At 35.1% G+C, this 16352-nt stretch overlaps 1 long non-coding RNA gene across 4 annotated transcripts in view; it reads right to left on the bottom strand.

Moving 5' to 3' along the window:
* The window catches only part of LOC144302462 (uncharacterized), a 55159-nt gene that overhangs the window by 17881 nt on the left and 20926 nt on the right, over window positions 1-16352 (bottom strand). For 2 of the 4 annotated variants that reach the window (XR_013369370.1, XR_013369368.1), the window contains exon 2: window positions 15174-15289. This is a non-coding gene — a long non-coding RNA (uncharacterized LOC144302462). Of the gene's footprint in view, window positions 1-3362; window positions 3449-15169; window positions 15290-16352 lie in introns of all 4 variants that reach the window. The other 2 variants (XR_013369373.1, XR_013369374.1) reach the window with 2 other exon arrangements.

The following is a 16352-nucleotide window of genomic DNA, read 5'->3' as shown; positions in this document are numbered from 1 at the left end:
TCGATCAGAATGCCTGAGCATTCCTAAATACATCTTGTGACAGCTATTTTGATAGCGTGGAGTCTTTTTGCTTTCTTGTACAGGGCACATGTCACATACACAAGGTTTGTTAGTGTGATCAATGTCCTGGTTTGCTTAAGACCAAGGGGCAGGGTTTTCAGTGCTAAAACAAAACAAAATCACAGGCAACCTGGGACAAGTTTGTCACACTGGTTCTAGAAGTAGCTGCATGAAAATGGGAGGCACCTCTGTATCTTTAAGGTAAGTACTTGGGCTCTGGAACCAGATCCTCTGGGTAAAAAATTTGACTCTGCTGTTTAATGTGTCACTTTTCTCAAATTACTTAACCTGTTTGTATGCCAGTTTTCTCCACTGTAAAATGCGAATAATAATGATATCTATTACTTAGATATGATTCAAGCAAATTAGTTAAAATCTATGTAGCTTGAATAATGCAAAGACTCAATTTTATTGGCTCTTGCTGTTATTGTAATGACTGAGTTTCTAGTTGCTATCACTAAATCAATGACATGCAATTTAAAGGACATTTCAGGACTGGACTGCCTACAAGCCTTCAATAGAACATATGTCCTAAAGTACTTTAAGTCTTTACCACCATCGAAAATTTAGTTCTTCTATTAATTTTGCACAGTGTCAGAAGAGATTTTATTTTTTTGTGGTTTGTTTACCTTTCCCTAATCTGCACTATATTATTAGAGATTATTCTATATTTAATTTAAAACTGAAGCACTTATTTTGCCCCATGAAGTTCCCTACTCTATCCTTTCCTCTAACCATGCAAAAAGAAAATGAGGAAAGGAACAAAAAAAGAGGAAAAAGCAATCAAATAGTCATAAAATGTCATAATTCTAATTAGAAAAGAATTTGGTATTTGCTCTGAATTTAAATCCAAGAGAATTTACACTGAATCTACATCTAATGACTTTCTTTTCCTTTCTCCTTTTCTTGAAAGAACTCTTTCAGAAGATCATTTGATATAACACAATAGTTTCGAAATATTAAATCGAACATGACAGTGTCTTTTTAAGTGCAATAAAAGTTGATTCACACACAAAAATAATAATAATAATGGCTTTTGATTTTTATTGGGGAATTCGATGAGTTCAAAGACTGGATTAAAAGTATTTTGGGGCAGCCAGGGTGGCTCAGCAGTTTAGCACTGCCTTCAGCCCTGGGTGTGATCCTGTAGACCCAGGACCGAGTCCCACATCGGGCTCCCTGCATGGGAGCCCTGCTCCTGCTTCTGCTTTCCTGCTTCTCCCTCTGCCTGTGTCTCTGCCTCTCTCTCTCTCTCTCTCTGTGTCTCTCATGAATAAATAAATAAAATCTTAAAAAAAAAAAAGAGGTATTTTGGATCTCATGTTTGCCTTTACAGTACTTTATGACTTAAGTACTCTTCTTACCCCTTTACACAAAAGATCAAACTGCATGAGTCTCAGCTCACAGACAATAATTAATTTCCAAAATAATATAACTATTATTTGAATATGTATTTCGTTTTAATGTACCCAGGCTAAAGTTGTAATTTTCTCATTCTATTACTTATAAACATACTTATGTTTGTCATTTTATAAGTAATAAAATGCCCAGTTCTGGCATTCCTCCAGGGTTGCCCTAATTACAGTTACTTACAGTTACTTTTGGACGTGAGATGACCCCTATTGATATCTCCAGTGTCACCTAGATTTGGGTAACAGTTCTTTCAATCAGAGCAGGGGTATTTCTAAGAAACTGTTAATCTGTCAAATATGCTCTGCTTATGTGTCTTATACTGATTCTATTCTGAAATTATATTGTGATTGCAGTAATGGACCCAATTTCCTGTGGCTCCAAACCTAAGTCCTTGCTAGCCACTCTGCTTTGTCTTTGACAAGATCTATGCTTCTCCCCACTCTGCCTGACTCTTTCAGGGACTAGGTCAGCAAACTAAGGCCAGTGGGTCAAATCTGGCTTACCACCTGTTTTTGTAAATAAAGTTTTACTGACACAGAGCCATGTCATTCAATGACATGCTATAACGACAGAGGTGAGTAGATGCAAAAGAAGCTATGTGTACTAGAAAGCCTAATTATTTACTACCTAAAAACAAAAAGTTTGGCAGCCCTTGATCAACTAAACTATTGATCCAAACTAGTTGGATTCCTCTGGTGCAGTTTTCCATTCACCAGAATGAGATTTACTGGGTTTTTTTGCCTGCTAGTTGAGAGTCCTTCATGCTGGCCCTCCTCTTCAAACTTTATGATTAAACCTTCCATAATAATCTCCTTCATTTTTCTATACTCCGTGTCATGGTCATTGCATCTGGGCTATTGCAAAGCCTTATGTACGTTTCAAGGAAGCAATGCCATGTTATCTCTCGCTAGTCCACTCGTTCTAATCAACTCAACGGGAAGGTGAGATAAAATGTGTTGGCATCCTACAAATGGGACAATGACATCACAGATGGGTTTACTTAGGGAAGTGGAGTTATTCATTCTTTTTTCTCCCAATAACAAATACCATTTCCAATATATTTTCATGGTGCTTTATTTCCTTGTTTGGAAATGGTACTTAGGAAGGGAAAAATATAGTTGTTTTTTTTTTTTTTTTTTTTACCATTGACATGTTATGGCCTTTATTTTTTTAAAAGTAATAAGAACAGAATTCTGAATAAGACTCCAATACACACATCTTTCCACAGGAGGCTAGGACTTCATCAAGCAGGAAAGCGATTAAAGCATAATCACTGTTATGTCAAATTAAAGCATTTAAAATATCATAGCCACAGCTGTAGAACTCCCACAGAAAAAGAGCTAAAATTAAAAATTCTCAGGTCCATAGCTGTGGCTCCCCATTGGTGGGCTGCACTTCAGATGCCTTGCCAAACCACCGAAGGTTGCATGACTGTTCTTTGAGGCAAGAAATCTTTCCTTGTTTCTTAATCCTAATTGGGCTAGTTAGAGCAGGGCAGGCTGCTACTGATTAAGACAACTCCCTGAGGATTTGGAACCAAGCGATGAACTGTGCAATTGAGGTCTGGTGCTTATGGCCAGGATGTCTCAGGGATGTGGCTGCTCCTAGAATAAGAAGCAGAAGGCCTGCAAATTCTTAGATAAAGACTCTGCTTCAGTAACTTCCTTATAAATAATACCTTCACTGGCACAGATTATAGAAGAACAATGTTCCCACTTGAATTTAGGGAGCTCTCTATTCACTGTAAATTGGGAAAACAGGGGAAGCAGTTACTTTATAATAAAGGATTTGTATTCTATGGTCATTTTTACCACAGAGAACATGAACTACATTTTATTTCTGATGTGATATAGAGCTCTCCTTGAAAAATCTGAAGCTGAGAACAGCACCTGTTGTACATAGGTGATTTTCCCCTCCTGGTAGATTCAAATTGCTGGCTTGATCTTCTGATTACTGAAAGCTGTTTCTCATCCATCTGTCATAACATATAACAAGATATTTAAAAGAATGTCTGACAACCAATATGAAAAGCTATTTAGTTCCTAGTCTAGCTTTTCCAAATGGTAGTACATTGATCAGTCAGGCAGTTTAATGAATCTGCCACCCTGCATCAGCAGTTCTTCTCTAAATTAAGTCATATTCCATGTAAAAAAAGCCTTATTGTTATTCAGGGCGCTTCCCAGCCACAGCTGTAAGATTTGATTAAATCAATATGTGCCTATGAAGAACAGCTTGTTGGGGGAAGGCAATGTGAAAATGCACAGGACAACAACAGAACAATGCAGGATTTTGTTTTACTGATAAAGTTTCAAGGTGTATTCTCATATTCTTGTAATGTCTCTTTTCAAAGACCTTTCCTTTGTAATTCAAAGTTTTACCACCTTTAAATGATGTGGATAAGAGCTCTTTGAAAGTGAGAAGATGAGTTTCAGAAGGTTGTTTTAGCTAAGAGCAACATGTTACACATATAAGGCCTGGAATAGTCAGTAAATGAAGAAAATTAGCCTCATTTATCCAATGACATTAATATAGAATGGAATTACATCATCTCTGTTCTTGTCTGCATGTAAATTATGGGTTCTGTCATTTTAATCCTATCAAAATGTGTAGGTAACTTTGAAGTGTTTGTAAAAAAGAGACCAGCCTCTATACAATTCCAGGCTCTCCTATTCACCTTGTATGTGAACTAAGCCATCACTTAACTCTTTTGTAAAATGAGTCACTACGTCCTTGTTCATTTCACAATGCTGTTATGTTATGTCTCTTATTTGTTTTTGTATCTTCAGGAGCTAGAACAGTGCCTGGAACATGATGAGCAGTCAAAATTTTTGAGAAATGAATTTAAGTCCTGTGAAACCCTATAAAGCTTCATGAACTAGTATTATTATTGTGTATTTTAAATCATTGAATGTGACTGATTGGATTATTAGCCTATGTCCATCAGCCTGCCCTTTTCCTTACCCTTTGTCACGTGACCCTGCAGTTCTCTAAGCCACTAACAGAGTATATATTCTTACCCCCTTGATTTCTGGCTTGGGCATGGAACTGGTGTTGACCAGTGGAAAACGGGTAAAAATGGCAGTGTTCTAATTAAGCCTAGACCTTAAGAGGTGTTGCATGTTACAGCTTGTTCTTTTGCCCTCAGTCATTACCGTGAGAACATGACATAACTGCCCCCTTGATCCAAGGTGGATGAGACGAGTGTGAAACATTTCCAAACTGAACCTGCAGGTGAAAACTTCTTAGTCAAGTCCAGACTGGATTAGGTGAGCCGCTACTAAACTGCAAAATCGTGAGCAAAATAAATGTTTGTTGTCGTGTGCCCCAGAAATTTTGTAGTTATTTGTTAAAGCAGCAATAGTCAACTAATACAATATGCAATTAAATACTTAGTGATTGTGTATTGTGTGGTAATACACTCCTAGGAAAGGAAAAGTAAAAAGTATAAATATGGCATAGATATATCCTGACTCTCAAGAAGCTTAAAGGTTTTTGTGGTTACAGAAAATAAATTGACTACTATCATATGACACCAAATAAAATGTAAAAAATACACTACAAAATTAAAGATAGAAAAGTAGTGATAATGTGGAGGTCAGGGAAGATTTGTTCATTTATTCAACCAATGTTTATATTATGCCTAATACATGCTGGGTATTGGATAAACAGTGGTTTGCAAAACAGATTCAATACCTATCTTTACAGGTATTTCACCTAGTAAATGAAAAGAAGAGATAATGTTTGAGCCTGGATAAAGAGGATAAACATTTTTTTCCCCATTGGCAAAGATGAAGGAATGACAACTCAAGCAAAATAGACAACTTGTATCCAGGAGTGGATGGAATGATCTGAGAAAGGAGGAAGCAGATGTCTCTGCTAGACTATACAGTAGAGGGTTCAGGATCTTAGAATTCAATAATCAAATGCTAATTTTCCTTTGTGTCATAGGTATCTCCCCCAAGATACTCATTGAGTCTTCTAGATCTTTAAATATTTCTTTCTCCTAAATTTAATTTCCATACAATCTTCTGTCATTTGTATTCTATTTCTTAAGTGTTAACCTTGTTTTTACCACTAGGTTTTAACTTTGTTTCACTTATTAATTGTTGTATTCATTCATTATAATAATGGCACTTACTATATGCCAGGCATTGGTGATATAGCACTTAACTAAACAGTTTAGTTATCTCAAAGACCTTATATTAAATTGCCATAAGAGGCTCACATGTAACCATAAAGCAAAAAATTAAAATCAAATCAATACGCAAAATATAAATAGGAATATAAATGTACTATTAAGGAAAGTCATCAAACCACAAAGGAAGAGAGCAAGAAAAGAAGAACAGAGAGGAATTATAAACACAAACAAAAAAATTAACAAAATGCCAATAAATACCTACCTATCAATAATTACTTTAAATGTAAATTCTTCAATCAAAAGATGCTGAGTGATTGATGGGTAAAAACATAAGACCTATCTATATGCTGTCTATAAATAAATACATTTTGGATGTAAGAACACACACAGATTAAGAGTGAAGGGATGAAAAAAGATATTGTATGTAAATTAAAAAATAAAGCTGGAGTAGCTGTACTTATATTAGACAAAATAGACTTTAGAACAGAGACCATAATAAGAAACAAAGAAAAGCAAATAGTAATAATGAAAGGATCAATCCAACAAGAAGACATAAATTTGTAGGTATTTATACATCCAACATAGTAGCACTTAAATATATAAAGCAAATATTAACAGACCTACAGGGAGAAATAGATAGTAATACAATAATAGTAGGGGACTTCAACCCATCATTTATATCAATGGTTAAGTTGTCCAAATAGACAATAAATAAGGAAACATTGCTGATAAATGACATGAACTTAACAGATATTTGTGGAACATTCCATCAAAACAGCAGAACACATTTTTCTCAATTACACATGGAACATTTTCCATAAACAATCATAAATAAGACCTACAGGGGATCTCTGGGTGGCTCAGTGGTTTAGTGCCTGCCTTCACCTAGAGCATGATCCTGGAGTCCCAGGATGGACTCCTGCAACAGGCTTCCTGCAGGGAGTCCGCCTTTCCCTCTGTGTCTCTGCCTCTCTCTCTCTCCATGTCTCTCATGAATAAATAAATAAAATCTTAAAAAAAAAATAAGACCTCCAAACAAATCTTAATAAATTTAAGAGGATTGAAATCATCAAACAGTTTTTCAGACTACAACAGTACAAAACTAGAAATTAATTACATGAAGAAAATGGAAAAATTCACAACTATGTGAACATTAAACAACAGGCTACTGACCAGTTAGTCAAATAAGAAATCAGAATAGAAATTAAAAAAATATCTTGAGGGGATCCCTGGGTGGCGCAGTGGTTTAGCGCCTGCCTTTGGCCCAGGGCGCGATCCTGGAGACCCAGGATCGAATCCCACGTCGGGCTCCTGGTGCATGGAGCCTGCTTCTCCCTCTGCCTATGTCTCCGCCTCTCTCTCTCTCACTGTGTGACTATCATAAATAAATTTAAAAAAAAAATAAAAAAAAATATCTTGAGACAAATTAAAATGTAAATGTAATATACTAAAATTTATGGAATGCAACAAAAGCAGTTTTAAGAGAAAATTTCATAGTGAAATGCCTATTTCAAGGAATAAGAAATATCTCAAATAAACAATCTAACTTTACATCTCAAGGAAGTAGAAAAAGAACAAATGAAGATTAATGTTAGTGGGAGGTGGGAAATAAAAAAAAAGATTAGAGCAGAAATAAATGAAATAGAAACTAAAAAGATAATAGAAAATACGAATAAAACTAAGAGCTGATTTTTTTGATAAGATAAAATTGACAAACTTTTAACTACACTTACCAGGAATAAAAGAGGACTCAAATATATAAAATTAGAAATGAAAGGGAAGGTGTTATAATTGATACAATGAAAATACAAAGGATAAGAGCTACTAAGAACAATTATATCCCAACATATTGAGCAACTTCGAATAAATAGATAAATTTCTAGAAAAATACAACCTACCAAGACCAAACCATGAAGACATAGAAAACCTGAACAAAAAAAAAAAAAAAAAAAGAAAGAAAGAAAAGAAAAGAAAAGAAAAAAGAAAACCTGAACAGATTGGTTACTGAAGATTGAATCCATAATAAAAAAAAAACTACCCAACAAAAGACAGTTCAGGACCAGATGGCTTTACTGGTGAATTCTACCAAATATTCAAAGAACAATTATTATCAGTCTTCTCAAACTTCCCCATGTTCCCTCACCAAAAATAGAAGAAGATAAAACTTTTCCAAACTCATTTTATGAGACTAGCATTACCTTGGTATTAAAACCAGATAAAGATTCCACAAGAAAAAATTATAGGCCAAGATCCCAGATGACAATGGATGCATAAATTCTCAACAAAATATTAGTGAAACAAATTCAACAAAACTCATAAACCGTGATCAAGTGATATTTCTTCCAGGGATGCAAAAGTGGTCTAATACTGGAAAATCAGTGCTATACACCACATTAACAGAATAAAGGATAAAAATCACATGTTTATCTCAATAGATGTAGAAAAAACAGTTGATAAAATTCAACATCATGTATGATAAAAACTCTCAACACGTTGTTCCCTATATTGAGAATTTACTTCAACATAATAATGATTATATATGAAAAGACCATACCCATAATATTGGCTGGTGAAGTTAAAAGCTTTTCCTCTCAAATAAGGAATAGGACATGGATATTCACTTTAGCAATTTTTATATAACATAGTATTAGAAATCCTAGCAAGTGCCTTTAGGCAAGAAAAAGAAATACAAATCATCCAAATAGGAAACAAAGAAGTAAAACTGTCACTATTAACAGGTGACATTATATATAGAAAATTCTAAAGATTCCATCAAAAACTGTTAGCATTAATAAACAAATTTAGTGAAGTTATAGGATACAAAATAAATATGTGAAATCTACTACATTCCTATACGCTAATAATGAAGTATCAGAAAGAGAAATTAAGAGAAAAAATTCCATTTACAATGTCATAAAAAATTGAAAAAATTATCTAATGAAGTGTATATTAAAAATTATATGACATTAATGAAATAAATTGAAGAAGGCATAAATAAATGGAAAGATATTCCGTACTCATGAATTGGAAGAATTAATATTGGTAAAACGTCCATTCTAACCAAAGTAATCCACAGATTCAATGTAATCCCCACAAATATTCCATTGACATTTTTTACTAGAACTAGAATAATCCAAAATTATATAGAACTATAAAAGACCCTCAAACAGAAAAAGCAATATTGCAAAAGAACAAAGCTAGAGCCACGTATTTCCTGGCTTCAAACTATATTACAAAGCTATAGTAATTAAGAGTGGAGTGTTGGTATAAAAACAGATACATAGATCAATAGAACAGAATACAGAGCCCAGAAATAAACCCACACATACATGGTTAATTGCTTTACAATAAAGGAGGCAACAATAGAAAATGGAGAAAGGACAATATCTTCAGCAAATGGTACAAGGAAAGTTGGATAGCCAGATGCAAAAGAATTAACCATACACATGGTCTTATACCATACACAAAAATTAGCTCAAAATGGATTAAAGACTTAAATATAAGACCTAAAACCATAAAAGTCCTGGAAGACAAAGGCGATAAGCTCCTTGACATAGGTCTTAGCAATGATTTTTTGGATTTGACACCAAAAGCAAAAGCAACAAAAGCAAAAATAATCAAGTGGGACTACATCAAACTAAAAAGCTTCTAAACAAAAAAGGAAACCATCAACAAAATGAAAAAAAACAACCTACTGTATGAATGAAAATATTTGCAAGTCATATATTAAAAAAGGGGCCAATACCCAAAATATATAAAGAACTCATACAACTTGATAACAACAACAAAAAATCCAATTTAAAAATGGGCAGAAGATCTCAAAAGAAATTTTTCCAAAGAAGACATACAGAAGGCCACAATGTATGTGAAAAGATATTCTACATAATTAATCATTGGAAAAATACAAATCAAAATCAGAATGAGATATCACCTCACACCTGTCAGAATGGCTGTTAACAAAAAGACCAGAATGCAGAGAAAAGGCAATTGTTGGTGTACTGTTTGGATAAATATAAATAGTTTCAACCAGTATGGAAAAGATTATGAAGGTTCCTCAAAAAATTAAAAATAGAATTACCATATAATTCACATTTCCATTTCTAGGTATTTATCCAAAGAAAACACTAACTTGAAAAGATGTATGCACCGTCATGTTCATTGAAGCATTATTTTGAATAGCAAAGATATGGAAATAATCTAATTATCCAGCAGTGGATGGATGGTTAAAAAAGATGTGATATATATATTATATTTGTGAATATATATTAATATATATCATATATTTAATATGTTAATATATATGAATAATTTCCTATATATATGCAAAATTATTCACTTTTTAGACATTTCACTTTCCAAAGGTTCACACACACACACACACACACACACACACACACATGCACATGAAATTATTCAGTCATTGGAAAGATTAAATTTTGCTATCTGTGACAACATGGATGGACCTCAGGGCATTATGCTAAGTGAAATAAGTCAAACAGAGGAAGACAAATACCATATGCTCTCTCTGATATGTGGAATCTAAAATAAATAAATAGGTAAAAAAAATTTAAAAATAAACAGATTTGTAGTTGCCAGAAGCAATAACAGGGGGAGGGGTAGAGAAATGAGCGAGCTGGTCTTGTCTTGATTTGTTTTGTTTTAGTTTGAATAAATTGAATTCAAAAATAAGCAAGCAAAATACAAAAATAAGCCACCAAGGTGGGGGAGAAGATGAAGAGACACATTTCTTTCAAAAGAGAAATGATAGCACTGATAACCCATCAATAGAAATAAAAATGAGAAGATAATGAATACTATTTTTATTTTTTTAATTTTTTTTAAAGATGTACTTATTTATTTGAGAGCTCTAGCACACGTAGGGGAAGGAGAGACAGAGAGAGAGAGAGAGAGAGAGAGAGAATCTCAGGCAGACTCCCTACTGAGCACATAATCCGAAACAGAGCTTGATCTCATGACCCTGAGATCATGACTGAGCCAAAATCAAGAATAGAACACTCAACCAACTCAACCCCCTAGGTGCCCTGATGAATATTATTTTTAAACTGCTAAAAGAAAAGAAATGTCAACCCAGAATATTCTATTTTCACAAAAATGTCTTTTGAAATAAATTTGAAAGGGACATTCCTATTCAAAAACTGAGAAAATTTGTTGCCAGCAGATCTGCAGTAGAAAAAATACTACAAAGAGTTCTTCAGGTAAAATAAAAGTGATCTCAGGTAGAATCATAGACATGTAGGAAAGAATAGAAGGCAAAGCTAAGATTATATGTGTGAGTGAATAATAAATGAGTATTGACTGAACATAGTGATAATAGCAATGTTTTGTTAGTTGTAAAATACATGTGGGATTAAAATGACTAACATCAATAGCACAAATAATTAAAATGGTAGTAAGCAGAGATGGAGTCTTCTGAGATCAGAGCATTGTCTAAGAAGTAATAAAAAGTAAAATTTGTGTGAGACTATAAGATATGTAAGTTGTAATCTCTAGGAGAATCACTAAAGGAATAACAACAGACTGTGTGAGGAACAACAAATGGTTATAAAAAGACAGAATAAAGAGAAAATGAAGGCTAGAGGCTGCAAAGGAGAAAAACAAAGATGGCTACAAAGGAGAAAAATAAAGTGCAGTAGGATAGTAAAGAAACAAAATCAATGAGTAAATTACATGATATGTAAAGTGATAGATATTATAGAGAAAAATAAAGCAGCACATAGCAAGGGGACAGTCTAAAGGGGCATAATTTTAAGTAGAGTGGTCAAGAAAGCCCTCACTAAAATGTTGCTATCTGCTGAAAAAATTAAGGGAGCAGAACATAAGGAGATCTGAGAAGAAAGCATGCCAGGTGGGAGAACAGCAAGTGTGAAGAGAAGTGGGATCATAGTCAATAGTTCAAGAAACAGTCATGACACCAGCATGACTAGTGTAACACAAGGGAGAAATTAGACATTGTGTCAGAGTGAACAGGAGCTAGATTGCATGGGGACTGGGTAGACTTGGATCTTTACTCTGAGTTAGAAGAAGAACCATTGGAGGGTTCTAGGAACGGGGCGGGGGTGTTGTGATCTAACTTACATTCTAAAGGCTCTATATTGATAACAGACTATAGAAGTGCAAGCACAGTTTAGAGGCTATAATTCAAGAGATGAATGAGAGTGGCTTGAACCAAGGTAGTAGCAATAAAGGAGATGAAAAGTGGTCGGTGTTGAGTGTATTCTGAGAGTAGAGACAACAGGATTTGATCAATAATTGAATGTTACATATGAGAAAGTAAGAGTTAAGAATTAGTTTAATGTGTCTGGCCATAGTGGCTGGAAATATAAAGTCGCCTGTTGATCTAGAGAAGACTGTGGGATGAACTGCTTTCCTGCAGAGTAGCAGGAATTTAATTTTAGACATATTATGTTTAAGATACTTATCTCTGAGTGGGGATGTATTCAGTCAAATTTATTAGTCTAGAATTCAGAGAAGAGATCTGTGCTACAGACATAAATTTGGAAGTTGTTGGCATGTTAGCAGAATTTAGGACATGAGACTGGATGAGATCACCAGATATATAATTGAAGTAGAAAAAAGAAAATGTCTTAAGACAAAGCCCTGGGAAGCCCACATTTCAGAAGTCAGGGAGATTAGAAATAACCAATAAGGAAGACTAAGAAGGAGATGTCTGTGAAGTAAGAGAAAAAACTGGTAGGATGTGGTATTCTAAAGCCGAGAATCAGGCAATGATCAACTGGGTCAAATACTGCTGACAGACCAAAGTGAAAAGGGACAGTGGCCGTGAGATGAAAGGTGTTTTAGAGAAAAATAATGCCGAGCACATAGGTACATAGTCACATAGGCACATAGGAAGAGGACATTCTAGGGCATCTAGGTGACTCAGTCAGTTAAGTGTCTGCCTTAGGCTCAGGTCATGATCTCTGGGTCCTGGGATCATGTCCCACATCAGCTCCCTGCTCAGAGGGGAGCCTCCTTCTTTCTCTCCTCCCTGTTGGTGCTCTCTCTCATTAACTCTGTCTCTCTCAAATAAATAAATGGAATCTTTTTTAAAAAATAGGACATTCTGAAATGGTTTAATACTTGTACAATAAGAGAAAATTTGTAAACTGATGAAAAATATTTAGTAAAAAGAACAAATGGGATACAGAAGCAAAGGATAACTGCTAGGGCTATGTCCTTGATAAGAAGGGATGGAGCCTTGAGAGCTACTGCCGGTTGCCTGCATTCCATGGCCTAGAACAAGGCTAATTGGAGTTCAAAATACAGGTTGACAATCAATTTCTCCCATGCATTCAAAAAATCAGGAAGATGATTGTTCTGGAAAGTCACTGAGAAGACCTGAATGCCAGTTGACCCATAGGCTGAACCTGGATGATCAAAGGCTTCACTCCACACCAAGGACTTAGTGTTGAGATAGTGATGTGGTGTTGCGAACTCCTGCACAGTAAACTTGACTAAATCCAGTTAAGGCCTCTCTCTCTATTTTTAAGACTCAGCAAGTGGGTACGGGCATTCCCTCATCTTGCTGCCACTCAAACAAGCCTCATATGTACATTCCCTTTGCTTATTAAAACTGCCACCTACCCATCTGGAGTAGCCTGCCTCTTTCCTCGATCTCTCCCTGCCCTGCCCTCCATATACAGGGGCTAGTTTCAGATTTCACTCAGGAAGCTCCCAAGAGGGTCATGAACCAACAATTGGTGAATCAGCCAGCAGACTTAAGAAGTGGGCCTTGGGGAAAAGGCATCTGTGGGGGAAATCCCATGTTGGCCATCTACCTATACATGAAGAAAGGTGACATGTATGTCAGATGCTTGTGGACCACCACATGAGTATGGGGGCACCTGGAAATGCAGGCTGCTGTAAGTTTTTCTAAGCAGAAAACCTACATGGCACACTGCAACAAGAAAGAAAAATGGATGAGCTGCTGTAGTGGACCGGCCTCCCTTGTGGGCAGTTCTGTTAGCCACCAATGACCAACTAGAGACTAAAGATCAAATTACGAAGTCAGAAGAAGAGCTACTATTAGAGAAGGATATTGGAATGTCCACTAATCTGCTAGCTGCAGGGCTGACAGACACAGGAGAGCAGAATAAAAAGTTAGAAATTTTTGTGTGTAGCTCTGCAAAGCTAGAAGGATGCAAGCTGCCACAGGTTTAGATCTGAGTGTTCATGACAAAGATTGATTAAGACACTAAGAGAAGGAATCTCTGCAAAGGTTTCTAATACAAAGAAAAATTCTAAATAGCAAGTAACCCAAGACTTTCAGGAAAAACCTTACATTCTTTTTAAGTCCCATGAAGCTATAAATCTTATCATGTATTTCAAATATAAAAACACCCAGAAGTTAACCAAAACAATGCCCACAAAGATTGAATTTTTAAAAAGGGAATTGAGGAGGCTGACAAATAGAGAATGTGTGGCGGTTTCCTTGCCTCAAAATCCAGTCCATAGTCTCCATAAGATCACAGTTATCACCGAAAAAATTTAACTATATGAATGGATACCTGATCCATGGCTAAGTTTTGAAATAAAACCTAAATAGATTTAGGGAGATGTAGAAAGTTTATAAAGAAAAGAATATTGAGAGAAAAATTTATATAGCCAAGCTAAGATTAAAATGGTTTTAGAATTTTAATTAAAAAAAAAAAACTATATTGGTGCAAAATTAGAATTTGGTTTTCTCTCTGTTAAAAAGACAAAATTTTCTTAGATAATTCGTTTGCTCTTAATAGAAGGAATATATATATATAATATATATATAAAGGAATATATATTATATATATAAAGGAATATATATATATATATATATATATATATATACACACACAAAGCTTTGCCTTTACCTTTAATATAATTTACCTAGAAAACAAAAGATTGTGTGTTTTGTATTTACTTGGTCTTTGGTCAGTTAAAAGCTGAGCCTTCTTTGTGGAAAGAACTAAGTTTTTTATAACTGTGTAACTTTTTATATATGCTAAATTTCATAGAAAGCATTGTCAAATAAGAAATAATGCTAAACTTTCTTTAGGGTAAATTTACATAAAATTGCTAAAAATCTAATATGTCCTTATATAATGCTACCAGTCATAGTTTTAAAATGTATGTCACGAAATAACCAAATTCCCCTGTCAATTGTATTGTAATGAACTTTCATCAGATCTTTGACCATGGCCATCTTTTAGTTTGTTGTCATTTGCAGACAGTTTTTGTTTTCTGCGGATGCTTTGAGAGACAAAAAAAAAAAAAAAAAAAAAAAGTATTCCTACAAATGTGCTTTGTCTTCAAGGAGATTTGTGAAAAAGACTTGACAAATACAGGTTTCTGATAACTAAGATCAATGTGCCTTTATGTGGGAGAGATAATAGTAGTCCCAGTTCTGGAAGGGGGCAGAAATCCAATATACCCCCATATAGCAATAGTTTCTCACAGTGTATATAGTACTCCTCTAGGTAGAGCCTCTCACTAAGGAGTAGCTCATTGTAGTAAGAACTTCCTTTTCTATCAATGAGTGCGTAAAAAATATGTTCCATTGACTCACCTTTGTCTTGGTTCAAACTCCCACTTTGACTGAATGGCATGCCTATTTGCAGAAGAGGAGCATCCTGTCCACCAGCCCACCATCTCTAAAAATTGAATGGAGGTTCCATCTTCCCTCTAACTCACAAACAGAAGGGTTTATAGAAAATATATACATATATTAAAATATATATTAATATATATATTAAAACAGCCAATTAAATTATCCTCAGCCAGATAGACTAAAATACTGTTCCAGGCTTTAATACATTTAAATAACCAACCAGTAGGGTGTATTACCCCATATGCCAGACTGGAGATCCCTGCTGAGGCACCCCAAACTGTAAAGGTATGGGAATTATGGGAGACAGCAGCCATTGCCTTAAATCTCACCTGGATCAATGTACTATGCTGCTGAGAACACCAGACCCCAACACACCTGGGAAAGGAATTATCTGCTAGAATTTATAATGGGACATCTGACCAGAATAAGTGAGTTACTTCACACCCCTGGGTGAGGGGAAACTATTCATTCTCCATTGCTACAAGCTGGTCTTGTTAAATCACATTATACCAGAAATAGAACATGCCCCATTGAAAGAGGGGGGGGAAAAAGGGATCCTGGTCTAGCATATCCCATCTCCAGTCCATCTCCCTATGCCTGTTAATGCTGCCTCCCCTGGCCAACTATATGGTAGGTCAAATTCCAAAAGCTATTAACTTCCCTCTCCTCAAAACCAAATAGGCACTGTTTTCCACTGCTATGATTATTTGACTACCATCTTTGTTTCCTCCATTGGTCTAGAGGACATTATAGAAGGACACATAGAAGGCCTTACTAAAATTCACCCAGCAAACCTTACATGGTAGCCAACAAACCTTGTCCATACTGAACACTGAAATGATTCTAATGAGAAAAGCTGTCCTCCAAAATAAAATGGCCTAGAGGACAGACATTATAGTACACATAGAAGCCCTTACTAAATTTACTCATAGACCTTAAATGATAATCAACAAAGCTTATCCTTACTGAACACTGAAATGACTCTGAGAAAAACTGTCCTCCAAAATAAAATGACCTTAGATCTTAGGTATTATTACTGCCTTGCAAGGAGCCACCTATGCTTATCCAAAGAGAATGTTATATGTTCATTCCTGGTAAGTCTGCTCATGTATCATTTTTACTGAATCACATAAGAAC

The sequence above is a fragment of the Canis aureus genome, chromosome 2 (assembly GCF_053574225.1).
Source record: "Canis aureus isolate CA01 chromosome 2, VMU_Caureus_v.1.0, whole genome shotgun sequence".
Classification (NCBI taxonomy): domain Eukaryota; kingdom Metazoa; phylum Chordata; class Mammalia; order Carnivora; family Canidae; genus Canis; species Canis aureus.
This window is presented reverse-complemented; position numbering and strand designations above follow the sequence as displayed.